The sequence below is a fragment of the Schistocerca nitens genome, chromosome 3 (assembly GCF_023898315.1).
Source record: "Schistocerca nitens isolate TAMUIC-IGC-003100 chromosome 3, iqSchNite1.1, whole genome shotgun sequence".
Lineage (NCBI taxonomy): Eukaryota > Metazoa > Arthropoda > Insecta > Orthoptera > Acrididae > Schistocerca > Schistocerca nitens.
The window spans coordinates 374,023,712-374,050,373 of NC_064616.1; positions in this window are offsets into that span (position 1 = coordinate 374,023,712).

Consider the following 26,662-nt stretch of genomic DNA (forward strand, 5'->3'; position numbering starts at 1 on the left):
AAAGATTGCAATTGTGTGCAGCAAATGATGGCCACCACATTGAACATCTATTGGCATGACATGTCGGGACACACTCCAATCCACTCCGTAATTGAAAACGGAAACCACGTGTGTACGTGTACCTCAGCCCTCATGGTAATGTACATGTGCGTCAGTGAAAAAGACCAATAAAAAGGTGGTAGCATGTGGACGTAATGTGCTGTTCCAGTCTCTTCTGTACCTAAGGTCCATCACCGTTCCCTTTGGATCCCTACGTAATTCGGTGGTCTCCGATACACACGATCGAACAGCGGAGGAGTGGTATTCAAGCGTCAACTTTAGGTTACAATATCTCCGGATGTAATTAACATTTTACAACGCAACAAACGGCACTGATTACGTATTTGTTTATATGATCAGATGTGCTAACAAAACTAACGGGGTTCCATTTAAAAAAACGTAGGTTTGTGTTAAAAAACATACTTCCGTGCATTTTTGTATGGTTCGTATTAACCAATTACACTAGCCCCTCTCCTCACGTTCGGTCTGTGGAATCGATTCATCGGTATTTGATGTGGTTTACTAAATATATCCAGCGGTAATGTTAGGTGACTCACCCTGTATATACACTCCTGGAAATGGAAAAAAGAACACATTGACACCGGTGTGTCAGACCCACCATACTTGCTCCGGACACTGCGAGAGGGCTGTACAAGCAATGATCACACGCACGGCACAGCGGACACACCAGGAACCGCGGTGTTGGCCGTCGAATGGCGCTAGCTGCGCAGCATTTGTGCACCGCCGCCGTCAGTGTCAGCCAGTTTGCCGTGGCATACGGAGCTCCATCGCAGTCTTTAACACTGGTAGCATGCCGCGACAGCGTGGACGTGAACCGTATGTGCAGTTGACGGACTTTGAGCGAGGGCGTATAGTGGGCATGCGGGAGGCCGAGTGGACGTACCGCCGAATTGCTCAACACGTGGGGCGTGAGGTCTCCACAGTACATCGATGTTGTCGCCAGTGGTCGGCGGAAGGTGCACGTGCCCGTCGACCTGGGACCGGACCGCAGCGACGCACGGATGCACGCCAAGACTGTAGGATCCTACGCAGTGCCGTAGGGGACCGCACCGCCACTTCCCAGCAAATTAGGGACACTGTTGCTCCTGGGGTATCGGCGAGGACCATTCGCAACCGTCTCCATGAAGCTGGGCTACGGTCCCGCACACCGTTAGGCCGTCTTCCGCTCACGCCCCAACATCGTGCAGCCCGCCTCCAGTGGCGTCGCGACAGGCGTGAATGGAGGGACGAATGGAGACGTGTCGTCTTCAGCGATGAGAGTCGCTTCAGCCTTGGTGCCAATGATGGTCGTATGCGTGTTTGCCGCCGTGCAGGTGAGCGCCACAATCAGGACTGCATACGACCGAGGCACACAGGGCCAACACCCGGCATCATGGTGTGGGGTGCGATCTCCTACACTGGCCGTACACCACTGGTGATCGTCGAGGGGACACTGAATAGTGCACGGTACATCCAAACCGTCATCGAACCCATCGTTCTACCATTCCTAGACCGGCAAGGGAACTTGCTGTTCCAACAGGACAATGCACGTCCGCATGTATCCCGTGCCACCCAACGTGCTCTAGAAGGTGTAAGTCAACTACCCTGGCCAGCAAGATCTCCGGATCTGTCCCCCATTGAGCATGTTTGGGACTGGATGAAGCGTCGTCTCACGCGGTCTGCACGTCCAGCACGAACGCTGGTCCAACTGAGGCGCCAGGTGGAAATGGCATGGCAAGCCGTTCCACAGGACTACATCCAGCATCTCTACGATCTTCTCCATGGGAGAATAGCGGCCTGCATTGCTGCGAAAGGTGGATATACACTGTACTAGTGCCGACATTGTGCATGCTCTGTTGCCTGTGTCTATGTGCCTGTGGTTCTGTCAGTGTGATCATGTGATGTATCTGACCCCAGGAATGTGTCAATAAAGTTTCCCCTTCCTGGGACAATGAATTCACGGTGTTCTTATTTCATTTTCCAGGATTGTATATATATATGTGTGTGTGTGTGTGTGTGTGTGTGTGTGTCTGTACATGTAGTTTTTGTAACAGAATAACAGACTTGTAATCTCATGCAAATAACTCAGTTAAAGCAGCACACTCTTAAGGAAACGGAAGAGTCGAGCGAGTCCACAGAACAATTATTAAAGTGCTTAGCCATTATATGAGCAGCAAACATGATAGTTGGGATGTCTGTTTACCATACTTGGTAAGTTGTGACAATTCCAAAATGCACAACTCAACTGGCCTATGTTCATGTGAGATCGTCTACAGAAGAAGAACGCATTCACCCTTGGACTTTGCACAATCGACTGCCACAATCAGCAATGAACACGAATGGGATCTAGCACGCAAGCTAAAGGAAGCATGGAGGTGTGTGAAACAGCAAAATCATCAATCCTTTCTTCAGCAAGCAAGACAACATGACCGCCAAGCAGGTGTGCCACAGTATCGAGTTGGAGATCTTGTGTATGTGAGCAACGTGGTGTTAAAGAAGAGTCAAGTCAAAAAGATTAAGAAGTTTTGGAAAGGACCACTGGCCATGTTGTCGCCAGTCACTCTTAAGCTCCCACTGCCGTTTTCTTCGATTGTTGTTCATGTCAATCACGTAAAGCCATTTCTGGGTAGATTTCCTGTAGTATCACAAGACGATAAGGACCGACCGAGAGGCAGACCTGCTGCTCTCAAACCCAGGAGCCGAGAATCGCGAAGTCACAGGCCAGACTTCGAGGCTGAGCATCGCCACCTTACGAGCAATCCTTTTCCAGACACCACACGTTAACGTGTGTAGTGTATGAGAGTGCAATGTGTGTGTTTATTTCAGCCATGTGCTTATGTGAATGTGTTGTGAAAATTTAGTATTGAAGCTATTGCACAAGGGCACAAGTGAAACTAAACCTTTTATTCCAAAGGTTACCACAATAAACTCATTTATTTCATGTTCATCGTTAACTCTAGTATTTAGAACTAATTAACCATTTTCATTTTTATTGTAATGTTTGCTGTGATAGCGTATTCTAATAATGTTGTAGTAATAGTACCAAAGAGTACAGGTGTTTTGTTTGAACCATGATCAGACATGATAGTTTCAACAAGTAATGCAAAACTTGTACTCAAGTACAAAAAAATGGCTCTGAGCACTATGGGACTCAACATCTTAGGTCATAAGTCCCCTAGAACGTAGAACTACTTAAACCTAACTAATCTAAGGACATCACACACACCCATGCCCGAGGCAGGATTCGAACCTGCGACCGTAGCAGTCCCGCGGTTCCGGACTGCAGCGCCAGAACCGCGTTACCACCGCGGCCGGCGCTTCTCAAGTACAATCTGAGTGAAATCCAGCAACAGTTCAATTCTGTAAAGAAGCAGATTGATCTAATTCGTTCTTTTAAGGGTAATGATACAATTTTGGAAATGGGTACATCTTTGTATAATAACCGGATCACAGCCGGAATGCAGGCACAATGTACATTTGCTAATCATGAACAAGAGATTTACTGTTTTTTAAAGCTTTTACCACAGAAAGCTTTGATTGGGCACAAATGTGCCTGGTTTGATTTTGGAGAGAGTATCCTTCGTACCATATTTGGTACTTTAACTAGTCGAGATCTACTGGAAGTTAAAGGCAAACTAATGGCTCTTGATCAACAGTCTAGTAAAAATTCAGCATATCTTTCTAACGAAATTATCGTATTAAAGAATATGCATAAAACAATTACTAACCACACAGTTTTAATTGAACAGACTGTAAAGGAATTTATCTCACATTTCCACGTAATTAGTAATGAAACGAACGCAGATATCGAAGAACTACTTCAAGTATTAAATGCTGTGAGTGCACACTTAGATTTAAACATTATTCCGTTAAGAATTACTGATAGCTTATCAAATGCTAGAACTGATGCCCTCAAGAACAGCCTTAGAAAGTAGTTCAAATGATTGTTTGAGCAGCGTACTGCTACATCCATGACAATTTTTATAGATCCTACTGTCAATTGAGTGTAAGCTAGATGCAACCTATACTATGGTTTACCCTTTTAAGTCTTACAGTTTATACGGTTACTGTAAGTTAACCATCACACACTCCTTAATGACTGTAGATGAATTAACTGTTATTGTTTCTATACCCATTGCTAGATCAAAGCATAATTTTGAACTGTATAAGGTTGATTCTTACCCTGTGAAATGGAGACAGGCAGGTATTCATATAAAGTACATACTAAATTATTTTCTACTGATCAGCAAGGATCGCAAATACATGTGGCCCTAAATGAAAATGATTTGCATATGTGTAAAGGTAGTCATAAGTTAATTTGCCATGAATCGGCAGTATTCTTAGATAGTTGAGTGTACAGCTGTGAGAAAGAATTGTGTATGAATCATCCCCCACGATATGATTGCCCTAGAATTTTAACGCATCTTTATCATCCATTTCTTAAACGATGTTCTGAAGGCATAATTTTCTCATTTAACTCCACCCTTGATGTCACATTTACATGTGAAAATTGTGATACACCTGAGCTACCCTTTACACTCAGATTTAATAATATTGGATTAATCTTGAATGCCACACATTATGGTGTATCATGTGAACTATTTAGCATGCCTAATGTATTGCCAAATACATTTCATGCAACTGGATATGTGCAATTAACGAGAATGTCATCTGTTTATTACAATGATTCATTCTTTATCAAGTTTTTCTCAAGACAGTAATTTAATTAAGGATATCCATGAAAATCTCATATCTTCCAATAATGAGTTAAACTTAATTGAAGTAGCAAATACAATTAAGTCCTTCGATTCCTGCAGTAATGTTAATGCATACTTGATTGTCAGAATTGTGTTTTTATTGCTTTTATTAACTTGTCTTTTGTCAACAGCATTTGTCATGTATGAAACTGTCATCCTGAAGGCACGCTTCTCTGTACCGAACATTACTGTGTCTGCAGATGAAATACATGTTGCAATGCCTTCTGATGCCACAAATGGCGAAATAGATTCGTAACGCCCAGTAGGTCGTTTCTAGCCCCCTGTGGTTGCTATTTTTCTCTGGGGAGAGTGATGTGAGGGTCTACGGTTTGTATGCAGCTGTACAGTACATAAAACGCGGTCGCCAGCCAACCAATCTGAAATGCTGACAATTTGCTTCGTCAGTACACGTGCGTCGGGCCGCAGTGCGGCGCAAGGAGTAAGTGACTGGCCGCCGTCTGCAGCGTGCCGGATAACTAGTGCTGTCTCACGTGCGAATATTCTCTTTTCTTAGCTCACCATGGAACCTTTCGATACGACCGTAATTAGGATGTCAGATATAGTGATGATGGGTGCGCGTAGCGTGCGTGTTTTATAATCAGCCTGTTGCTAATAAAACTGTTTAAACGTACTTCTCGGTGTTCGCTTATTGCCGTACCTCAAGGACCCACCGCTTACAAATCGTGACAAGTATCTCGTGTAATTATCATCCGGGGCAACAACACATACAATCCCCTTATATTTGCAACATTATCATGGGTATCACCATGTAATGCTTTGTTGTCATCAGGTAATGTTTTGAGGTTATTACATAATGTTTTAATTTCACTGTGAGTGTCGTCACGATACGTTTTTATTTTGATCTGGGTGCCATCCCGCAATGTCTGCACGTCCACTTGGACCTTGTGAGTATCTGTTCTTAATTGTATGTGACATATTATTGAATTTTTGATCAAATATCCGTATTCTTTTACCTCTTCCTCATTGTGACTTAACTGTTGTTTGATCTCATGCAGTTGTTTCACTGTTCCCACACACTGCTCACGTATCTGTTGTTGCACTTGTTACGCAGTTTCTACATTTTGTTCACGTATTTGTTGCAGTTGTTTTGCTGTTCCCACACTCTGCTCAAGCCGGCCGGTGTGGCCGCGCGGTTCTAGGTGCTTCAGTCTGGAACCGCGTGACCGCTACGGTCGCAGGTTCGAATCCTGCCTCGGGCATGGATGTGTGTGATGTCCTTAGGTTAGTTAGGTTTAAGTAGTTCTAAGTCCTAGGGGACTGATGACCACAGATGTTAAGTCCCATAGTGCTCAGAGCCATTTGAACCATTTTTTAACACTCTGCTCACTCTGCTCATATATCTGTTGTTTTATTTCTCTGTTTTGTATCGTTATGGTGCGCGCTAATTGCTGGATAATTTTCGACAGATTAATGGCTTCTACTATCTCTTCTTCCAACGCGTTTCGTTCTGCGTTTACATTCTCATGTCTGTCCGCAACTGGCTGTAGTGAACCATGTGGTGACACATTTCGACTTGTACTGACTGTACTTGGTTGTGAGGGAGGTTTTATTACATGTACTATGGGTTCTACGTATTAAAGACGTTTTCCATCTTCTTGCACCTCTGCAGTACGCTTACGGCGCATTGTTGCTCGGTATTTACGGCCTGCTGCACCCCCTGGTCGATGACTCACACAGTTGTGTCCTCTGATGCTCTGTCCTGAGGTTCCCCTACATTATCTTGCTGGGTGTCAATCTCAGTTCGGTCAAGGTCTCGATCTGCCATTGCCAGTCTCTCTGTTTCCCGTCTTTTAACTTTTAACTGACGTGCCCTACTTTGCGTAATCGTGCCATCATACGACCTTACTCGCTTCATGAAATTATTACCTTCCCCATTTCTCTACTGTTCCTAATTCCTTCGTCACAATAACAAGACGTACGACCATCACTTATCAGTTGGGACAGAACCAACTTATCAACGTAGGGTCAGCCACCTGTGGACTTGGAAGAAATTCTTGCAGCTAACAATGGCCTAACAACTATACTGTGGTCATACTGCGTACTGTTCTCAGTACATTGCACGTCTCTGTCTCCCTATTCACTTGTCAGTAGCCACTTATACTTACCATTTGAAAATACAACACAAAAAATTCATTAAGAAAAATTTTTAGAAGGATAATTTTTTTCCTAGTAATTACATGTGGTTGACCACCTTACCATGATGTTTTACTATCTTGTCAGGGTCGTCTTTATCTAACATATGTGACTGGTTCTGATTTATATTCCTACCACAGTTGCACACTGTGAGTGTTTTTCGGAATTTGGTGTAGAACCTACGACCTGCAAGGTAGGTAGATACCATCTCACTCCTGCAGAGTTCAGAAGAGTGAAGCAGTATGGGCAGTGATGTAATCGGACAATGATCTCAATGTTGGTTCCACTACACTCCGTGTAAAGGAAACGTTATCGTTCACAGAAATTAGTGTATGCGTTCAGGCATATGTCACAGAAATTAGTGTATGCGTTCAGGCATATGTCAGCAAAAATGAAAATCTTAGATTTTTGTTATTAAGGGTTTTTTGTACTCTAAGTATGACTTCATGACATACCAATGTTAGCAAAATAGAATACAGGATGTTAAACTGTTGATATTAGGTGTTCACAGCTGTGAAGCGAAATTCCTAAGTATTATAAGGTTCTTTAACGATAAGAAGGTTGATGGCCATGTCTAGAGGTCGATAAAAATTCAAACAGATTTAGTAGAATTGGAGCCAGGGACATCAATTAAGCTAAAATGCACTTTGAAAATATCCAAAATTGAATTGAAATCGGTAAAAAGAAACCAAAAGGAAATACACAGCTAAAACAATTCCATAACTGACGAGTACAAAGCACTCTACAGTCGTTGATTAATTCCTTTTACTAAATAGGGTGTCTCACGTTTCTGCCCCAATTAAGCCTGACAATCGTGAATATATTCAACTACAGGTCATGCTATGATGGAGACGACCGCAGTTTTGAGAGTCAATTGAATATCATTTGGTTCCACAACTCAAGTGCGTGTGTTTACTTTTTTACAGCTGCGGCAGTGACTGCTGTCAGAGTGATACACCAATCGGATACATTTCTCATGTCTTTTGTGAAGCTGAGACTCCTACCTATTCCCTAGCTGAGTTAATTTATCGTGGTACATGCTATTTGGCTGGAATAATGCGTATATCTTTGGCGTCAAATCCCTCAAAAGCGTTATCTGTCAGTGCTTGGTGCGATTCTCTGTACAAGGTGACTTTGGTGTTCAACTCATTACTAGTTAAGACGAGTCTGTGAACGTAATGACTCTCACAATCGTCTCAGCGTAGCTGAGATGATTCACTGCAACAGACGAAGTGACTTACTCTATCTATAATTTGCTTATATCGAAGCTGGTGGCCATGCATTTTCTTTCTGGCTAATCAGAGCGTTCGTACTTGTTATAACTCCACACACTGGAGAGTTTGTAGCCTATCACAGGCGTCGTTTCTATCGTAGGGCAGAGTTTAACTTATACTATGTAAAACTGAGATAAACAGCTTTTCCTTTTATGTGAGTCTTAACACAGGTGGCTACCATGAGTTACTAATATTTTAAGTTGGGTTTCTCTAGACGTTTACCTGGATGCTGCCGCTGTCTTCCTGTAGAAAGGCTTTCCAAACGGTCATTGTTAAAAACAAAGACAAGGGCTGCTTTCGCCGGCAACCTACACAGTGGCTCCAGCATCTCATTGTGTCCACTAGGTGTGCTGCAGTTAAAGTTTCAGCCGAACACGGGATGGGGATTCCATCGTAAAAATTCTCCTTCTCTCAGAATTGCGTCTCGTAGCTCGGGTCTGGAAAATTACTTGCGTGCAATTACTAGTGTGAGTGTTAGTGGTTTATATTCATGAAATGTCGGTTTGTTTATTCGCTTTGCGTATCAATAAAATTCGCACATTTTCACGTAACTATGTCATGTGACGTATCGAGTTAGTCAGAATTGGTTCAGGAATTCAACCTAAGGACTGTTATATGTTTGACACCTTACAACTGATTAAATAAAGAATATGTGTCAATACATTATTAATATTGATTTCAACAATATGTCATGAGATCATTCCTCTCGAGTACAGAGTGTATCTTTTTCCTACCATTTTTTTCTGGGATGAGTGGTGATGGATGGGGCGTGGAGTACGAGGGTGGGACGTCCTCTGTGCACTAGCTGAATCGACCCCTACATGTCAAGGTGAGCACACACATGAAAATTTTCCCATAAGGTGACACCTCCAATCTGCAGCAGAGTGACTACATAATTAAGATGTGTAGTTGCTGGATATGAGGTTTTCTTACAAAATGGAAGTGGGATTCAGCTTCTGAAAATTTAATTTCATAAATAAGCAGTAAATATATCCTATGCTATATAACTGAATTTCCTGTCGTGAGATCCTTCCTTTCCAGCACAGACGGCTGCTTAGGGCCAATGGCAGGATCCATTCTCAGTCAGGCATTTGCCTTGGAAGGAGGTCTCGCGTCGATTGGTATTCCACAGGTCTTTACTGGGTAAACGCTGCTTTGTTTGCAGTCTAGTATGACTGTGATGGGTGGCACATGTAGGTCTAGCAGTGGGACGCTTCAAGAGGAGAAAGTGTGTGTGTGTGTGTGTGTGTGTGTGTGTGTGTGTGAGAGAGAGAGAGAGAGAGAGAGAGAGAGAGAGAGAGAGAGAGAGAAAGAAAGTGCATGTGTTTCGACAGGAATCTTTTGGGTATCAATAATCAAAGGGTTGCCGTTATGTGATGCTATTGTTCGGAGATTAGAGTGACAACCAGTCCAACAGTCATGGGGTACATGCCGATACCTCTTGGATACCAGCGACTGGCGTGGCCGCTGATTGACACATTGCTCTGCAATTCTGGGCAGCCTCCACAGGTAGCAGGAGCTGGTACTGGGTGTAGGACTGTGGACGGTGCGTGCTTCATGATCTAAATATTTTTTAACTGTGTAACTGCGTGTGATGACTGTTTCATGATGGTATTACTTGTGAGATGGGGATAAAAAAAGCGATCGATTTAATTACTTCTTTTCAGTGAATTTTACAGGATCTGCATCTTCCCAAACAATAGAGAATGATGAGCAAGAGAGATCCAACCCCTGAAAACTAAATATTTTTTTTATAAATAAACAATATACTTTCTGCTGTGTAGTTGAATATCCTGTCGTGAGATCCTACCTATCAGCACAGAGCCGCCAATTTCCAGGTAGGTGAGGAGAGAGGGGAGTCAAGGTTTGTGGGTGTACCAGAGGGGCGGGGTTATTTAATTAATCAGTTTAATTAAGCAGTCAATCCAACTGATAGAGTGAGTGGGGGCTATTCGAATAACTCAGGCCCAAAAGTGTACCTGTATCACCGAGGGTGAGGGGGGAGGGTTAGAGGCTTCTTGAGGGATTGGGAGGAAGAGAGGGACTGGCCAGTGAGGGGGAGGGGCGGTTGCTCAGAAGAACAGATTATAGATTATCCCTAGGGGTTCATAATCCTCTTGGCAGAGCAATAGGTTAAGGACCTGTCAGTCAAAAGAGAACAATAGGTTGGGCCCTGTAGGTATATTTGTCCGTAACCGTGGGCAACCCCCATGAACAAAAAACCCTGAAACCCTGAAACACTGTGGAAATTTTGCCATTAGCTCGCAAGCTGTGCCGACAGAAGAAATAATAGCCATTGTAGAAGCAGGCATTCGTAGCATGGACACGATTATGGCTGAAGAAATCCGTGTAGAATCTGTGAGAGTATTGTCTCGCGTAAAGCATCCAAAAAGTAATTTAACTGTGGGTAAGAGCAATGCCTTGAAGCACCTCAATGAAGACGATAGTGTAATCATTCTCCCGCTGACAAGGTAGATGCAACGGTTGTTTTGAATGTGACTGGTTATTACGGTAAGTTCAACGACTTATTAGATCCGCCAATATATAGGAAACTAAGTAAAGACCCCACTGACAAAGTTCTTAGAACTGTTACGCGCTTGATAAAGAAGTCTTCTATCGAACAGTGCGTTCAGAAAAGTCTGTTCAATTCAGTTGCGCCAGCACCAAGAATTTATGGACTGCTGAAAGTGCATAAACAACATGTTTCTCTAAGGTCTATGGTGAATGCTATTGTTTCGCCCACCGATCTGATTCGTATATCAAGAATTTGGCACATGTTATTCGTAAGTTAAACGGCATATTGGTACTGCCGGAGGACACATTAGTTAGTGTTCATGTGCCGTCGCTATTCAGTATGGTTCCACTTAATGAAGTGTTGAGACAGGTGAATCGGACTTTTCCTCCAGATGTTGAAGAACTGTTTAAATATTGCCTCGCAAATACGTGTTTCAAATGGAACGAAGAGTTCGGTGAACAGACGGATGGTGTCGCTATGAGGAGCCCCTTAAGCCCAGTTATAGCAAACTTCTTTATGGAACAATTTGAGGAGTAGGCATTGGTAGCTGAGAACAAGAAAACGAATATTTGGTTCTGTTACGTGGATTATACGTTTGTTTTGTGATGGCATGGCAGGTTGGATTTGGATCGTTTTCACAAACATCTGAACGGGACCAATCCGAAGATTCAGTTTACCAAGGAGGAGGAGGCAGGCGAAAGATTAAATTTTCTTGATGTACTTGTTTTCAAGAAAGAAGATAGTAGTTTGGGCTGCACGGCTTGCAGAAAGCCCACGCACACAGTCCGTTACCTACACCGAGATACTAACGACCAGTCACAACAAAATCGAAGCCTTTTAAAAACGTTGGCGGAGAGAGCAAGGAAAATCTGTGAACCAGAGATTCTTGAAGCAGAATTAAAACATCTCGCGAATGCATTGCTCAAAAATGGTTATTCGTTCTCTGAGTTGAAAAGAGCGTTATGACCACCCCATAGAAATCATAGTGATGCTGAAACGCCGGTGAAATCGAATGTTTTCCTGCCATTCATTAAGGACGTGACTGACCGCAGAGGAAAAATCGTGAAAAAGCGGGACACCGTGGTAATTTACACACCCGCACGTAAGATACAAGATCACCTAAAATCTGCCAAGGATGCTCGGCAGCCTTTCTAGAGAGCTGGAATTTATAGGATTCCGTGTAGTTGTAGGATGGTGTACGTGGGTACTACAAACATAACTGTCAAAAAACGATTCGAAGAGCACAAGGACAACTGCAGAAGAGGAGACTGACAGATCAGCTGTTGCGGAAGATGCTTTTCAGTCATCAGACCACCACATTCATTTTGATAGGATTCAAGTACTGGCAGCCACAAGCTCACCATAGTGATTGTGAGACACTCCACGACTTTCAGTAGCAAGGCCAAGGACGTGAAAGTGAATGAAATTTGGATTTCGGTGCTGAAGAAGATGTGTATCAGTCTTCCACCGTGCGATGATAGTAATAGCAGACGACAGCAGTCGACAACGGCCAATTGTGCTCCCGTATTCAAAACATGTGACGTCACACCACTGCGCGGGAGCTTGCGGAAGCGGAATTTTGCTGTAGTCAGTAGCGAACCACGGCGTGAATAGGACATTCTGTAAAGCTACGATCCCCCTTGAAAATGTCCTCAGCAGATGGGGACGAACGTCGCGTTTTAAAGTGAAATCCGTTCGACAACGGCATAATAGCCCGTAATACTTTATTAATTGTATTCTGCAAATTAGCGTGCAGAATACTAATGCGGTAATTCATAATTTGAAGTTCAAGCCTGGCAGTCTGTCAATTATGCCTGTGTCCACGTTGTTCCCCAAATCTCCTATTCCTTTTACTGCTGACTTCTTTAATAGTAGACAGTCAAGCTCACAAAAAATGGTACACTACTTGAAAACTCTGTTTTTCATTATGCTCTTCACGAAAAATCTTCTATGTGTAGCAGCCGCTGATGTTAAAGTTTCCGAGACTTAACATCTGAGAAATCTGGCTCCTAGATACGTTACCTATATCCTCCTTGGAATGATGAACATAGCTAATGCTGTTTTAGACTGTAGAGCGAATTATTCATTTAATTGTTCGTCGTAAGCATTGTTACAAGAGGTGCTAGCTGTTTGTTGAAAGTTGTGCCATTATTTTGTGTTACCGGTACGTACAACGAAGGAGATGCGAACGAGGACGTCCGCTCATGACAGTAAATAACAAAGTTGGCTGGAGGCCCCGGCTGCACCGGAGTTCCAGTTTTCTCATAAAGAAGCGCCTTCGTAAATGGCTGCACCATTATCTGTAAGGTTTCCTGCCAAGTTGTACTTACGGTATCGAGCCAACTTTAGTAATTTCGTGCGGGAGCGCTAGAGGAGGGGAGCCTGGGCGATTGATAGCTGTTCGGCAGTTTCCGATGTAATACCCTCTCTTGAGCAATTATTTTCGTAACTCGCCTGATTCGAGAAGAACAACGCAGTTGTGTGAGACGTCTAATACTGTCTTGATCCAGTAATGTGATCACTTTCATTTGTCTCTGCCACCAGGAGCTCAAATCAGCTATTCCTAGCTATCATTTCTGCCTAATCTCTCATTGCTGCCCAGTTGTCTTGTTTAATATCTGTAGTGATTTTGCTTGTTTTTCAGTGTGTTTACAGTTAGAGCCTACATAAAAAACCCAATCAGTACTACAGGTGTTTTTTGTCTGAAAATATCGCACCATACACACCTTCCTCATTTCTCGTTCAAAAATGGCTCTGAGCACTATGGGACTGAACTTCTGAGGTCATCAGTCCCCTAGAACTTAGAACTACTTAAAGCTAACTAACCTAAGGACATCACACACATCCATGCCCGAGGCAGGATTCGAACCTGCGACCGTAGCGGTCACGCGGTTCCAGACTGTAGTGCCTAGAACCGCTCGGCCATCCCGGGCGGCCTTCATTTCTCGTTTACCCTCTCAATCGCATTCATTATTTAGTAAAAATTTTTTTTCACTGATGCTGTGAATTAGACTCATACAATATGTTAATTTCAGTTTATTACCCGTCAACATGTGAAAAGCGTATACTACACCGTTTCGGTGCAGATAAAGATAGATGTGGGATAGAAAATTACAGTCCACTCACTTCACGTGAAGACACTCTTCAATACCACGATTTATGAATTGAAATACACTAGTTTTTACATCTGTGAATGCAGATTCTCGGAAAATTATACATGAATGGCATAGCTCTTCAGTTATTCGATGTTCGAATAATAATTAGTTATTTGCTTTCATTATATGCCAACAGTAAAAAAAGGAACCTTTTCCCATGCACAATAACCAGTTTAAGAATTTTACAATAAACAGTGTAATGGACGTGCTGCGTGTTGATTTATACCCATAACTTCGCCAAAAAAAGAAAACGAAGCCCTTAGGAAGGACAGTGGTATTGAACTTTTACAAGTGAAATACGTAGGTACTGTTTAGTGACTAAATTCACCAAGTAGAGAAGTTTATGTATGTATAAAACATTATTTTTCTACAGATGTAAAGTAGTAGGACACCGTCACTGAGGATAAAGGATATATCATCACAGCACATAAAAAAACTTAGTAATTGTAATGTGAGTGACTGGTTCCTTATTCTAAACTAACTTAGCGCCCGCTGCTTCACTCACGTATGCATAGTAATTGCGACAAAAATTATTAATTTGTAAACGTTTATTATGTCTACTGAAAAATTAATGCATTCTCTTTCTATGGAATTCTGACAAAGCCGATTTGTGGTGGTGACTGTTAAGTAGCTTTCATTTACAACTTTCTTTGATTTAGTTCAGAAGTTGCAACACTTTCTCAACTTCTCACGCTAATTGAAGACACAGAAGCAGTGGTCTTTTCCAAGTGTACTTCTGATCAAAAAGCAATTCTGGTAGTTAGAATTTGAGAGTTCTTTAAATCCTGTCTTTTGAGTTCTTGGGGTGATTTTTCAATAGAGCATTTAGTCCCTTAATACATATTTTCTTATTTCCACCTGAGAAGTCAAATATCGATTTTACGTATTTAGTTTTTAAAATACATTTTTGTGACGAAATATATTCATAAAAATTGTCATCCAATATTTTACCCACTTGGATGTTGCACTTCCGAAAACATTGAGACGTGTATTTTTTTTTTAATCTTCAACCGAGAAACTAAACACAAGTTTTCTTAGATTTAACTTTAAAAATGCTATCGCAATGAAATACTTTATAAAAGTTTTCATCCCCTCTTTCATCATATTACGGGGTGAGTTTCAAAAACACTGAAACACGTATGCCTTTCTCACTAACCGGAAGATAAACACAAATTTTCATAGATTTTGCTTTAAAAATGCTTTCATAATGAAATATTTTGATAAAAAAATTTTCATCTGTTATTTCCCTAAAATTCTGAAAACTGTGTCTTTTTATTTCTGACAAATGAACCAAATACAAATTTTTGTGGTTCTGGCTTCAAAGTTGCCTAAACAGCGCCATATTAAAAAAAAATATTTCATCCTATATTTCACCCCTTTAGAGGTGTAATTGCGAAAAATACCTTGTTAACCCATGTCTACAGTGTGAGGTCAACACCCTATCCAAATTTCAAGTTTCTGTCTTTAGCGGTTTGGGAATGGGCGATGATGAGGCACAGAATGAGTCAGGAAATTTCCTTTTCGTAAAAGGGTTAGTTGGTAAACCATACATGCTGATTTATATGAAATAGAGACCGGCCAAAGGAAGGGAAAGAATGGGATCCGTAATTTCCATCCGCACAGGGCAGTGCGGTAATGCAGTGGTGAAAGTTGAAAATTTGTGCCAGGCTTGGACTCGGACCTGGATGCTCCACCACTCTAGAACTGTTACCTTGACCGCGTTGGCCAGCGAGACACGCTATCCGTCAGACCCAAACGATCTACTTATTGTATTCTGCAGTGCAGCTTCCATCATCCATTAACCCCAAACATGCAAATTGTTGATTTCCATAGTAGTTCGGATGATATTAGTGCATCCGCTCGGCCATGTCGACAGAAAAGACACAACTCAAACTTGTGCAATACATATTGAGTTACCAAGCTCCATAAAACAATATATTTGTAATAATATCGGAATATTTTAAAGTATAAGGTAAACCTTTTTCATGAGAGAAAAGATGGTTTTTTGTGAAAGACTTCTACTTTTTTTCAGCGATCACAGGTCCTGTAGACCACGCACTGCATCAATGATCTGCTTCCATCTTCTTCTATCTCTCGCTCTCTCTTTCCAACCTGCAGGGATTCCTAATGCTGCGACGTCCTTCTCTGCCATCATTCCACCGTGCGAGAGATCGGTCCAACGATATTCTTGCTTGGAGAGTGCCCTCAAATGCCTTCTTAGGAATTCTGTTGGTTTCCACTCTAGCCACATGAACAATACTGTTGGTTTCCATTCTGGCCACATGCCCAGCCCACTGCAGTCTCCTACTTATTAATTTCTGGACGATTGTGGGCTGCTTCATTAACTGACAATTTTCAGTGTTCCTTCGAATTCTCCATATTTCATTCTCTAACACAGGTACCCAGATTTTTCTCATCAATTTTCTTTCGCAAACATTCAGTTTTTCTCTTTCTTTCTTGATAAGCGTCCAGCTTTCAGAACTACACAGTACTACTGGGTAGATGATGGTGTTATGAAACACTGTGCAACTAATAAGATATTTAGGTTCTGGATCCAGAGCGGCAACTTTTTTTATTGAATAAGGTAATAGGGATGTATTTCCTGCAAGTACGACGTACCGCCGGCCGCGGTGGTCTCGCGGTTCTAGGCGCTCAGTCCCGAACCGTGCGACTGCTACGGTCGCAGGTTCGAATCCTGCCTCGAGCATGGATGTGTGTGATGTCCTTAGGTTAGTTAGGTTTAAGTAGTTCTAAGTTATAGGGGACTGATGACCTAAGATGTTAAGTCTCATAGTGCTCAGAACCATTTGAACCATTTAGTACGGCGTACCGAGTCGGAATAAACTTCCGGCAACTGTAATAAATTCGTCATCTCACGGAGTTCTTTGTTCACTGGAGAAGATTATTTAGTGGCTCTACACCTTTAATATTTTGCAGCCTATAATAGATTATTGCTAATACTACAGAAATTTAAAATGTTACTGGGCTGTGCATAGCTGAATAATTTATGTTGCTCTTATTTTATGAGTTTTCTGTTTTAGCCGTAAAGGTATCTCTGGAATGGATGAGGCGGAAATAAGGATTAATTCCTTTTATTTATTTACAGATATATAATCGTCACACTCGGATATGTAGGAATTCTAGTTCCCGTAGAAAATAATTTTTGTGTTTGCAAGAATAAAAGCGATCGTAGATTTCTAAGAAGCTTTGTGCACCGTGCACCAGCTGTACAAGCGCTTCATTATGTATGGAAATGCTTAATTCCGCGTTTCAATTGTCCATTTTAATCATGCACAAGCACGAGGCTGTTTTCCGAAGGGCGAAACATTTTTGTAGTTAATGCTCAAAGCATCGCGAAACACTCGGCAGAACAAACACCCAAAGATTACGCCTGAAAATATACTGCAGAGCACTCAGGGCAGCGGCCCACATGCTACAATCTGCAATGTAAACTAAGCTTGTGGAAGACGTCAACGGGCAAGCCTTTCAGTAACACAAACAGCTTCCAGAAATTGCGCTAATCCGTCTCCTATTCAAGCTAGTATCATCCCTTCGTTCCTCCTCCAGTAATTACGACTTGAAGAGTTCTTCTAGAAGCTGGTTTGATGTATAAACAGAGTAAGCTTTTGAATAAACACGAATTTTCCTTCATAATTCTTCGGCTATTAAGCGCTCTCATTTCTCTGATTTAGCACGTAATCGAACATTTTATGTGGGCAGTACGTTTACACAAATATAGAGGAACAGAATAGATATTAAATTAATGATTCGTTTTAATCCATCGTTATATTAAAGAAAACCTTACAAGACAGTGTTGTAAAGTCAGTGTATTGGCATTAGGGAGAAGTGGGCTTGACGTCCCCGACTGTCCCTGTTGCTTTAAGTTATGCTTGAGTTTTCTAATTCATTTTAGGCGCATGCCAGACAGATCTATTGAAGCACACTAAGCTGAACTTACCGAGTTTTTTCACCACCATTACCCCGTCACACTTGTGCTCCATTTCTGAAGATAATCATTTCAACTGGACTACTCCTTTTTCATTGTATAACCTTACCGGTACTATGTTTCCTTATAATAAATTTCTCCCCTTTTATCTACTTTCAACCCCGTTATTTAAACATGTCCGATCCTAGGTTATTTCAGGTTTTCAGTAAAACTGATTTGACATTGTACATCGAAGAAAATGAATGTTATGTCACATTCATGTATATGTTTCAAATACTTACTTACCTCGCTACTTATTATACATATTGGACAATTGTACTTGCGTGCTGTGCACTGTAGCCGAAACCATCCTTGGGCATCAGGTGTCACACATTTTGTTTCTATTTTATGTAATATTAAATCCAGTGACGATTTGGTAGGCTACGGTACCACCATTGAGACTAAAATAATCTTTTTGTGTCTTCCGTGTTTTAATGGTACGAGGAAAAACCGGCAGGTAAGTGTTCGGGTCTTATTCCTGTAGTGAGGAGAACGACTGCTGATGCCCTCTTTTGGAAACATCACTTAAGTGCTTGATACAGACTTTCGTCGGTTAACAGTGGTACGCAACCTGATGGCAATATATTGAAAATAAAATATTAATGTTGTGATAAAGGATGCTTATGATTATAGTTATCACAAACCTCTTGAGGCACCAGACTGCCGTCGCCGATGAAACTACGATAGCTGGAGATGCCATTTGGTGTGCCAAGTTATCACGTGACTCATTCGCCCATACAATTCCCAAACACTCTTTCTTGAAACGAGTGTTAGTAAACGAAGTTCTGAAAACTGCAAAAAAAAAAAACAATAGCAACAACTGCCAAACGAATTATTAGAAAATAATTTTTCCCTACAATCCACCAAGGACTGACAATTAAATTGTAAGGGACGATCAAAAAATTTCCCTTTGAGGCGGTAGCTGCAGCGTATATACAATCCAACACGACCTCGATGCGCATTTGTAAGCACCGGCATGTAGGCGAGTGGTCAGTTTGGCCTTCGAACGGAAACTTTTTGATCGCCCCTTATAGCAGGCTCTCGTAACCCTACAGCAACACCAACGGGAATTCTCGTTTATTCAACGTATCGTGCTATTCTTCACGGTAATTAACCTTCACAGCATGTATTACTGGATTGTTGTGACCTGGACTGGGAGAGAAAGAGAGAGATAGATAAATGTGTTATCATGAACGGCGGGAACTGCCCAGAAACAAAAGCAACTCGAACAATTGTTTCACGAGGTTTATACATTGTGTATTTCAACCACATTTTCTAACCTTTGACTTTCTACCTTTAATTTTAGAACCACCTCAGAATTAATAATTCGAAAGTAACAATTGTAACATGCAATGTACAATTTAATAGGTATGTATTGTACCGACAATAAAGGTCTCATTTAAGTAAATCGACATATATATATTATTATTCTTCAAGTGTAACATGTCAGTAGCGTTTAAAAAATCCTTTAAATCATCTAAATCATTCTATGAAATCTTATTCTCCATAATATGATCTAATACATATTCAGCACATGTTGATTATAGCTGTACATTGCAAGCAATTTCATTGATTAGGTTATATTTAGTGTGGTGTCACCGCCAGACACCACACTTGCTAGGTGGTAGCCTTTAAATCGGCCGCGGTCCGTTAGTATACGGCGGACCCGCGTGTCGCCACTGTGAGTGATAGCAGACCGAGCGCCACCACACGGCAGGTCTAGAGAGACGTACTAGCACTCGCCCAGTTGTACAGCCGACGTTCATAGCAATGGTTCACTGACAAATACGCTCTCATTTGCCGAGACGATAGTTAGCATAGCCTTCAGCTACATTTGCTACGACCTAGCAAGGCGCCGTATTCAATTGATAATTAATATTAGGTAGCATGTACCGTAACGAGAGATGTTCTACAATTGTGGATTAAAGTTAAGTATCCTACCAGTTACCTCCTGTTTTGCTAGTCTTATTTCTCTGACCCGTTCCAGACCTCACGCCAATCAGCGTGTAATTAAACGCGTGCATTTCGGCCTCCTCTAGAAACACAGTGTTGGCTCTTCTGCCAACACTACATTTAGTATATTATAAGTACAAATAGATTGATGTCTGTGCTAAAGATGTATCGGACCAAGTTGAGAAATGCTCCTACTGGAGCACAAAAAAGCGAATATGTCCCTCTTTAAAAGACTCTGACAGAAAAATGGGTAACAATCCTCATTCTTACCTCCTCAAAAAAACTTTTCGCATGTAAACATGTTTGTACTCTTTTAAAACACAGAATATTCTTTGTTCTTTCACCTAGTCTACCTTTGTAATGAAGCCTTTGTGCTCATCGTCTCTGAATCACTGTCACACTGTCTCTTTCTCCTGTCTCTCTCTCCCACTACCACTGTCTTCATCCCATCCTCTCGCTCTTCCTTAACACTTCCTTCTTCTGTGCTACTTTCACTGTCTCTCTGTCTCACTGCCATTGTCTTTGCCCCATTCCTTTCCTCTCCTATTCTCCCACTGTCTCTCGATTATAGTCTGCTGTCTTTATCTTTGACCACAATTGTCTCTTATCCTCTCATGTCCTTCGAGGTGGTTTGCTCAGAGTTTCGGCTCATAGCGTGTGAAACTGCAGCATATAGGTGTAGGGGATGGGGGGCAGTGGGCAAATTTTTTGGTGTTGAAGTTGACCGATTGGAGGGAAGTCCAGACCCTCTAACAAGGGGAGGCCGCCAATTGTGAAATTCAGATTCGATTCATACTGCGCATAATAAAAGCTCATGGCCAGAGGTGTAATGTGGCAAAGCACCAAGATGCACTTCTCAGCCGTTGAGAAAATCGACAGTTAAAAGAAACCGTTGCGGTGAAATACTCTCTACGATTAATAACTTTCTACAGCGTCGTGGTGCAGCGGTAAGCGCTCGGGTTCTAATCCGAAGGTCGCCGGATCGAATCTCGCGCCATGAAACCTTTTATTTTTATTAGTATTTGTTTTTTGTAATTCAAATATATATATATATATATATATATATATATATATGTATATATATATATATATATATATAATTCCCGGCAATCAGTTGCAACAATTATGAATATATTAAGTTGTTGAAAGTCGATTGTCGTGGAAAAACTGGCGCCTTCGACGTCATTATGTTTTCCGTAAACAAAGTTGTATTTCACAAATGTTATTCATTATCTTCATAATGTTAACCACGTATAGTTAACGGAAGACGTAGAAACGATATTCCGAAACGAATACGTATAGCATAAGTCAAACGTGCGAATTAGAATAGAGACCCCACGAACATAAATTTGCTGTGGCAGGTATGAAATATAAACTCCGTTCCTCGCTCGTTACACTTGAAGAACAGACGTTGAATGGGCCGAAACGAGCCGCTGCATAACTAGCGTAGTTGCTTGCTAACTTCGAAAGAAGGTAGATGCAGTCCCTAGTGCAACTTATAACATCGTCGAAAATCAGTGCGGACGCGAGAGCTTTGGTACACCCTGCTAAACAAACGGAAAAAAGGAGGCGGTACAATTGGAGAGCGATCCGCCTTCACCAACATGCATAAGCAATTCATTAATAGTATATTCGTAGAGAGTATTTCACCGCAACGGTTTCTTTTAACTGTCGATTTTCTCGACAACGGCTGAGAAGTGCATCTTGGTGCTTTGCCACATTACACCTCTGGCCAGGAGCTTTTATTATGCGCAGTATGAATCGAATCTGAATTTCACAATTGGCGGCCTCCCCTTGTAAGTCTATGTACGGTCTCCACTCATCTCTCTTCTTCATTTCCGCTGTGTCCTCCCACTGCTACTATTTCCATTCATCGCTCTTTCTCTTTCACTGTCACTTTCTCTCACCATCAGTGTCTCCTCTCTCTTTCCCTCTCACTGGCACTGTCTCCTCTCTTCCAGCGTCATTGTGTCTCTGCAACCCTTTCTCAGCACAAAAACGCGCAAAAATATTTGCATGCCAAAATCTTTAGTGGAGATGGCGGAAACAGGATAGCATCTGTTTCCACACTTTCCTATCAGAGTCCTTTAAAAATGGTTCAAATGGCTCTGAGCACTATGGGACTTAACTTCTGAGGTCATCAGTCCCCTAGAACTTAGAACAACTTAAACCTAACTAACCTAAGAACATCACACACATCCATGCCCGAGCCAGGATTCGAAACTGCGACCGTAGCTGTCGCGCGGTTCCAGACTGTAACGCCTAGAACTGCTCGGCCACACCGGCCGGCAGAGTCCTTTAAAGATGAACACATTCTACACCTTTGTGCTCCGATGGGAGCATTTTTAGTAGGTTTCCTTCTTAGCTCTGTTACAGCAGGTTATACTGCTTGATGAAACCAATTCTGTAGGAAAGTAAAGTTTTGACAGTTTATTTGCATATTTCAAGACATGTACATACTTTGAACAATTTAAACAACAATAAGTAAACATAATATAGGCACAAAATCGTCTCCTATCCAACGCAAGTTAATTTTACTCTGATTTACATAGAAATGCGCAACATTTTTAGGCTACACCTATAGTATGTTAAAAACATGTGGTATTGATTTGCAAATACAAAGAATTTCGTATAACTAAATAATTTTTTTTTAAGGTGCTATCGCCGTCAGGTGGCAGTATGGTATAATATCGAAGTGAGGACGTGGGGGGCCCGTTACATAGAGACAGCGCTTCGAAATGTTTTACTGATGAAGAAACGGCCATTAGAAATATAAGAGGTCATGCTGAAGAAAAATACCTCTGAATTTTTATATGGATACTCATAAAACTTAGCCATGCGGGATTAGCCGAGCGGTCTGGGGCGCTGCAGTCATGGGCTGTGCGGCTGGTCCCGGCGGAGGTTCGAGTCTTGCCTCGGGCATGGGTGTGTGTGTTTGTCCTTAAGATAATTTAGGTTAAGTAGTGTGTAAGCTTAGGGCTGATGACCTAAGCAGTTAAGTCTCATAGGATTTCACACACATTTGAACTTTTTTTTTTGAACTCATAAAACTTATTTAAAAAGCAAACGTTATTAACGATCTAAATCTTTATTCTTCATGCCCCTAGACTTACAAACTACTTAAACTAACTTAAAGCTAAGGACAACACACACGCCCATGTCGTAGGGAGGACTCAAACCTCCGGCGGGAGGGAGTGTAGTGTCATGTCCCGCTAGGATTTAAGGAAGAGGGTGTTGTTAAGACTGGCCAATAATCTCTTTCTACAACACAAATCCACATATGAATGAATACGGTTCTTTATGTACATGAACTGGAAACTGTACTTAATTTGAATAGTGGCCATGTGTTGTGGTACAAGCTCAACAGCAATAGTGGCCTTGCAGAATTATGTAAAGAACAATATTCACTGCTAGTAAAGTACAATTCTGAATGAGATAAAGTAGTCCTGCTATAGACACTAATCTGGTCACTATGTACTGTTGTAACCTCTGATGAACTAAATCTACTCAGACGAGTGAATGACAGACGCAAAATTGGAATGAGTGAATGAGGCCCTCCAGTCACCGGTGGCGGCCTAAATACATGCTGTCGAGAGGGTGTTGGAGGCGTCTTGCTTGTGTGTGCGCGTGCGTCTCTAGCCTCACTCGTGATAGGGGTGCGTTGATACTGCACCTACTAATCGATCTTCGCGCTTCATCTTTGCCGACCGGTGTGCTGGCGACAGCTTACGCCAGCTATGGATACAAACAATTCGCTGAAAGTCTTAAAATCCTTGACTTTGATTAATATAGTGGATTATCATGGGCAGCACCTACTCTACAAATATATTTCGCAGAAGAACCATATGATGTGTTTATTGTCAACAATGCCACATGATACGAATTCTATGTAATATTTGGTGTCTGCACCTCTTGAGTACCCTAATGCGAACTATGAGTGAAACCACTGAAATTGTTTTGTTTTTATTATAGACTGCTGCGATATCAATAACAATTAGCTGAGTGCTCAGCTAGTTGGACTAGCATGTGGAGAACCCAGGTCCAGTTTCCTGATAATGTCAGCCATGGTTCTTTGGTGGGAGCACAAGAACAGAATGAATTCAGCTTCTTGAAGCCAACTGAGGAGCAGAATCTCCAAGGTATAGAAAGCGGAGAGGGTCAGGGAGAGATGACGTTGCAACGTTATTGCCGGCTAGTGTGGCCGAGCGGTTTTGGGCGCTTCAGTCTGGAACCGCGCGACAGCTACGGTCGCAGGTTCGAATCCTACCTCGGGCATGGATGTGTGTGATGTCCTTAGGTTAGTTAGGTTTAAGTAGTTCTAAGTTCTATGGGACTGATGACCTCAGATGTTAAGTCTCATAGTGCTCAGAGCCATTTGAACCATTTTGTAACGTTATTGAACTGCATCCAAATGATGACACGTAGCAAATGCTGGTCTGCACCGTGTGCTCCACAGAATCTGAAAACGGAACACAAACAGACACACGCACACGCCTTAGCATGTATCTATTTACAGGTTTTCCATAGGTTTTATATGAATTAGTAAATGAAAATGTGTTAAACATGTTGGACGTAGGAACGATTTCAATTCTTTACGAGTGACATTAACTTATTAGTTCATTTGTAAATGTAAATTATGTACATTTGTTTCCTGGCTTTTTCGACGGCCTCAAGTAACTTTTTGCTATGGGTGTACCCCAAACGAATAATTAGTTAATTTAATGTCATCTTTACATTTCTACTCGAATTACTGATCGTATAAACACAAAGCAATTGTTTAGTGTCTGGACAGTTTGAGATGTGAATATCAATAGCAACTAAATATCTGTGCTCCTTCACAGCTTTTTAATACTACAATAGATATCATTTTCTTTGTATGTGCGTATGTGTATTACCACCCATTTTTCATTTATAAGCTAAGTTTCAGTATTATTCTCAGTTTACAGACTACACGTCGATCTTCACGCAATGAAATGTTATATGATCTCGTTCCGTAGCACGCTTTCAACTATACAAAAGATTAAAGCGTTAAATGCCAGTATTTCGTTTCCCCAAAAACTTTTTGTCAAAAAAAATATTAAGATGGTCCCTTACATGGGAGGACTACCAAAATGCAATGAAAAAATATTGCTCTTAAATAAAACGATAACGCATAAAAGGCTTCATTTTTTTTAAATACTCAGTGAGAGGCCGCTGTGCAAAGGCGCAGCCGTAAAACGACCCGATAAACTAATTTTGAGCGCCATTAATTTCCCATTAGCTAGAAGCATTGCGCAATGGATATTGATCTAAACGCTGCTGCAGGGACAGACGAGCAGAACAACGCTACAGCTCTCCCCACGAGTACAATTACGAGCTGATGTACAGGTGTTTATTTCTCTAGTGTTAATCATGTTTTGATAATAACTGGCTGGAGCTTTTATTCCACTTCGCCGAGTAAAGCGATACATATTCCTCCGTTGTGGGACAGTATTGGTAGGTCACTGCTTTTCAACAGCTCATGCGGACTTTTTCCAAGTAAACAGAGATACTAGAATTTTTTCTTCTTTCATACAGTAGTTCACAGTTTCCACATTTCATACACTACTGAGTTAGCATTCTCGTGTTTCACTAACACAGACTCAATTACTGTAGTTGTAGTGCATGCTGATCGCACATGGACGTGGTTTAGTACTTTCAGTTCAGGCAGAAATAGCCTGTATTTCCTCGCATAAAAGACTATCAGAATTGGAATTCGGTGATTTAGAAGAGCTGAGATAAACTAAAAATTCTTGCGGTGAATTGGTAATAAATGAGAATTTCTGAGATTTAGAATTTGACTTCATGTTATTGTTACGAATACTGCATCTATATCTACGTCTACATCTACATCTATACACCTTAAGCCACCTTTCGGTGTGTGGTGGACGGTACGCTTTGTAACAGTATCGCTGTCTTCTTCTTATGTTCCAGTATCGAAGGGTTCGCGGGAAGAACGATTACTGGTGAGCCTCCGTGTCGGCTCGAATCTCTCTGATCTTATCATCATGGTGTTTCCGCGAAACATACATTAAAGGAAGCAAAATATTTGACTGTTCTTCAAAGAACGTACGCCCTCAGAACTTTAACAGTAGACCATAACGTGATAGAAAACGCCTTTCTTGCACCGTCTGCACTGGAGATGGTGGATCACCCCCGTGATGCTTCCTCGGCGACGGAGTTAACGTGTAACGAAACGTGCTGCTTTTCTTTGGAACTTCTGTATTTCCTCTATCAATCCTATCTGATATGAGCCCCAAATTGACGAGCAGTATTCAAGCATAGATCGAATGTGTATTTTATAAGCTAGTTTCTCTGTTTATGAACAACATTTCCTGTGGTTTCTTCCAATGAGTCTCAGTGTGGCATCTCCCTTACCCGCGAATAGTTTTGAGTGGCTGATCCGCTTCAAATCGGTCCGTACGCATACTCCTAGACATTTTGAGAAAGTAACTACTTCCATTGATTGCTCAGCAGTCATTAATCTTATAGTAAAGCGTCTTTCTATGTTGTTGTTGTTGTGGTCTTCAGTCCTGAGACTGGTTTGATGCAGCTCTCCATGCTACTCTATCCTGTGCAAGCTTCTTCATCTCCCAGTACCTACTGCAACCTACATCCTTCTGAATCTGCTTAGTGTATTGATCTCTTGGTCTCCCTCTACGATTTTTACCCTCAACACTGCCCTCCAATGCTAAATTTGTGATCCCTTGATGCCTCAAAACATGTCCTACCAACCGATCCCTTCTTCTAGTCAAGTTGTGCCACAAACTTCTCTTCTCCCCAATCCTATTCAATACCTCCTCATTAGTTAC